The 4461-nt window shown below is 38.8% G+C and overlaps 1 long non-coding RNA gene across 1 annotated transcript in view; it reads left to right on the forward strand.

Moving 5' to 3' along the window:
* The window catches only part of LOC128247260 (uncharacterized), a 12650-nt gene extending 9778 nt beyond the window's left edge, over positions 1 to 2872 (forward strand). Inside the window, exon 4 of the long non-coding RNA XR_008263613.1 lies at positions 2544 to 2872. This is a non-coding gene — a long non-coding RNA (uncharacterized LOC128247260). The remainder of the gene's footprint in view (positions 1 to 2543) is intronic.
* Positions 2873 to 4461: the final 1589 nt, after the last annotated feature.

Consider the following 4461-nt stretch of genomic DNA (forward strand, 5'->3'; position numbering starts at 1 on the left):
TCCCCGTCACTTAGCGGTTCGGCAAAAGGGACCGATAGAATAAGTACTAGGCTTACAAAGAATAAGTCCCGGGGTCGATTTGCTCTTCTAAAGGCGGTGCTCCAGCATGGCCGCAGTCAAATGACTGAAACAAGTAAAAGAGTAAAGAGTATACATACATACATACGAACACACGTACATACATCTATAAACACATACATAAATACATACATAATATAATAATCGAAGTCTGTCGGGGTTCAAAAATGACGTCAGTGACGCCGGAAGTGGGAGCGGTGCTCAAAGGTGGACGCGCAGACGCGGCCACATGTTAGACACGTAACAGCAGAAGTAGGGTTGGGGATCCTCTCTTTTCGGGCTTGTTGCTTCTGGTCCAGGCTCTTAAGATGCTTCTCCTCAAACAGCCTAACACCCTTTTGGACAGCTGGACGCTAGGCACCGTGGTCAGAGGCAAGCGATTCCTAGCCACGGGCTAAAATGCCGCAGGCCTCAAGGGAAGTTTTCAGGCTGTCCTTCTGTCACCTCAGTGGCCTTGCAGGGTTTCTTGCTCCAGAAGCCAGCTCAGAGAAGAAGATCATCTTTGGTAGACGCGCGTCATCCATTCGGACTACATGTCCAACCCATTGGATCTGGGCCTTCATGATGAGGGCTTCGATCCCGGGCATTTCAGCTCTGCGAAGAACCTCAGTGTCGGAGACTCTGTCCTCCCAGGAAATTCCCATGATTCGTTGCAAGCAGCGGAGGTGGAACTGGTCAAGTACTTGCATTTGCCTCCTATACAGCATCCACGTCCCACAGCCGTATAGCAGAGAGGTGATGACGACTGCCCTATAGACTGCCAGCTTGGTGGAAAGTCTGATGCCTCGTTCAGCCCACAGACGTGTCCAAAGTCTGCCAAACGAAGCTCCTGCTTTTGCAAGCCTCATGAAGACATCTTTGTCCATGCTGCAGTTTGAGGACAGGCAGCTTCCCAGGTGTGTAAAGCTCTCCACGTTGTTCAGAGTTGTGCCCTCAATCTCAGTCTGAGGTTCAGGGGGTGTCAGGCCAGGTGCAGGCTGAAGCATCACTTCAGTTTTTCACAGGTTAATGGTCAGTCTGAAGGCTTTTGCTGCTTCTGCGAGACAAATGGCAAGTTCTTCCAGGTCTGGTTTGTTCAATGCTGCAAGCACACACATACATAGATACATACATACAAACAAACAAGCGCACACACATACATACATACACACATACACACACACACATACATACATGCATACATACATACATACATACATACGTACGTACATACAAACAAAGAGACAGTTTATGTCCCATTTCTGTGGAAGACATCACATGTGATCAGCAGCTGCCCAAAAATGTCATCAAGATACTACCTCCCTATGCAACATGAAGATTTTGAAAAAAGACAATATACTACGCCATTCAAAAAAAAAAGACTGTCTTGGAACAAATACAAAGGATCCCCCTGTTATTGAATACATACATGAACATCAACACAAGGAATTTTGATGGAACATTCCCATCAAAACATCGGTCAAGGGTAAACGTAACAAGCCAGATATGATTGTTTGGGACAAACAAGAACAAGTATGTACCGTCATAGAAGTCAGCTGTCCTACGGATGTGAATATCTCTTTGAAAATCAAAGAGAAAGAGAGTAACTATGGTCAGTTACTTTGAAACATTCAGCTTCTATACCCAGATTATAAATTCACATTTATACTAATAATAATTGGTGTGCTTGGCTTGATAATTAAATGCTTGAGTGACAATCTGAATAAGCTTGGGCTTTCAAAAAAAGAAATCAACCAACTAACTCGCAGATTACAAACACAATCTGTAAGTGGAACAATAAAGATATGCAAGACTTATCTGAAGTTTAAAATGTGACATTGTTTTTCTTATCTACAATTTCAACGATGGAGTTTTGTATCTTTGTTAGAAACCAGCTGCTTTCTCAGAGGAAGAATTTATTTAAATAAAAACCGAAGAGAACATACATATTTTACTATACTTTTTCTTTTTACACACACATACAGTAGACACAGTGTGACCAAATAGTTAAATGTTTCACTTTGCAACCATGAGGGCCCAGTTTCGATCTTACTGCATGACATATGTATTGGGCAAATGTAATTTTTTTTAGCATCAGATCAACTCATCCCTTGTGACTGAAACAGGGAAACACAAAACTCTGTAGCAGTCTATAGGTTAGATTGTAATTCAGATGGTATAGCCTTGTCACGTACTGTGGCATACTGATACTGCCTGGGGATTATGTTAATGGTACATGTGTCTGTGAAGTACTCAACCACCTTACACATTAATTAAGGAGTAGATAGTTTAGTTAATTGAATAACTGAATCCTTATCACAAAATGATGAAAATCTACCACCACACACACACACATATGTATGTAGGTATGTATGCACACTTTATATACAGTATTTCTGTCCCATCATGCATCCCTCACTAACACTGAAACAATTTTCCATACATTTTTCAAATATATCAACCATTTTTTTTTATGCACTCTACAGGAGTAAAGAAGGATGATGAGGAGGAGGTAAGAAGACAAGAAAAAGCAAAGGCAAAACAAACAAACAAAATTTTATCAGATATGAGTGAAGAACTATGCCAAGGGAGAATTTGAAGAATTTGAAGCTGAGTAGTCTTGAAAAAGACAACTTAACCAAAATAGTAAATCTATTATTTTTACCAATTTAGCAACATTAAAGTGATGGCTGTATGATATAACATCAATGATTGATTTATTGTCAATGTTCCACAGACTGAAGCAAAAAAATATGATATATATATATATATATAGTTAAAAAAAACACAAAAAACAACAAAGTGAGGACGTGATATGGATAGTGTTATTGGACGCTTGGGAAAAGAAGGAGAGAGAATATATATATATACAAACACACACACACACATATATATAATAGAAATATGTTACAAAAAACAAAATAGAAACTACACATGGAAATGTAGGGGGAAAGTAAGAAGAAAAATAAGCGGAAATGCACATTGGAAATCCCCAAAAAGTAAAGGTTTTTTATGAAAAGTAATGATAAATATATATAATTAGATGAACTGAGGTAGGAATAAAAGTAATAAAAGTCATTATTGTGAGTTGTTAAAGCGATTCAAAAGCATACTGGTTTCGTAATATTACTAATCATTGCTTTGAATGCACACAGTTTACTGAACAGTGTCAGGTCTACTAGTCCCTGAGTAAAAAGATTATGTGTCCCCGAGTAAAAAGATTATATATATATGTGTGTGTATATATGCCTTTCATTTATCTTTTATCTTTTATTTGTTTCAGTCATTAGACTACAGCCATGCTGGGGCACCACCTTAAAGAATTTTTAGTTGAATGAATCAACCCCAGTATGTATTTTTATTTTTAAGCGTGGCACTTATTCTATTGGTATGTTCATATATATATATATATATATATATATATATATATATATATACCTACCTTGTTCTTTCAAGACTACATACTTTAGTATTTAGTTGACATTTCCTTTGCAGTTTTTAATTCAGAAACTCTTTTTGGCATTTAATTGATGAGCTTTGTGATTGTCTCTTGTGGAATTTCTGCCCACTTTTCACGCAACAATCAAAACAATTCATCTTTAGATTTAGGTTTCTGTTGAGTTTTTCATATAGCTCTATCTAGTATGCTCAAAAGATTTTCAATTGGGTTCATGTCAGGAGATTGGCTCGGCCAAAGAAGCTTTTTGATCCCATTTTCAGTTAGCCATTATTGATTCCTTTTCGCTGTGTGGCATGGAGCCCCATCTTCCATGAATAAAAACTCATTTTTCGTTATGTTATCATGTGAATACATTGGAAATAGTCCTTGCTTAAGTATTTCGATGTATTTTTTGAACCCGTTTTTTCCAGAGCCGTGGAGAGCACACCGGACGCCGCCCAAGATGCGGCGCTCTACAGGCACCATATCCGTATCTCCAGACGAGCCGATACATTCAATCAGCTCAGAACGACCATTGCTGGTGACAGCTCCCCATACCATTACAGAGATACCACCATGCTTCAAAGTTGGTTGGAGTCGTTCCAAATCAAATTCCTGATTGGGAATCTCCAGACCCAAACACATCCACTGTCTGAAAATAATGCAAATCTGGATTCATCTGAGAAAATCACTCTATCCCAAAATGAATTGGATTTTTCTGACATCTCCTTAGCCCATTTCTTTCTTTTCATGATATTAGTTGGTTGAAGGAGAGATTTTCTTCTAGCTGCTCATCCATAATACCCAAGCTTATGCCAATATGTAACACATGTTCTTGAACTAACTTCTAGCTGTTTTGCAATGTCAAAAGCCTTCGAACGAGGTTCGTTTCCACAATTCTCTTCAAACAGCGAAGCTCCTTTTCTGAGGGCCTAGGTCGGCCGGGACAAGAATCTGTTGATTCT

The sequence above is a fragment of the Octopus bimaculoides genome, chromosome 3, assembly GCF_001194135.2.
Source record: "Octopus bimaculoides isolate UCB-OBI-ISO-001 chromosome 3, ASM119413v2, whole genome shotgun sequence".
In the NCBI taxonomy this organism is placed as follows: Eukaryota; Metazoa; Mollusca; class Cephalopoda; order Octopoda; family Octopodidae; genus Octopus; species Octopus bimaculoides.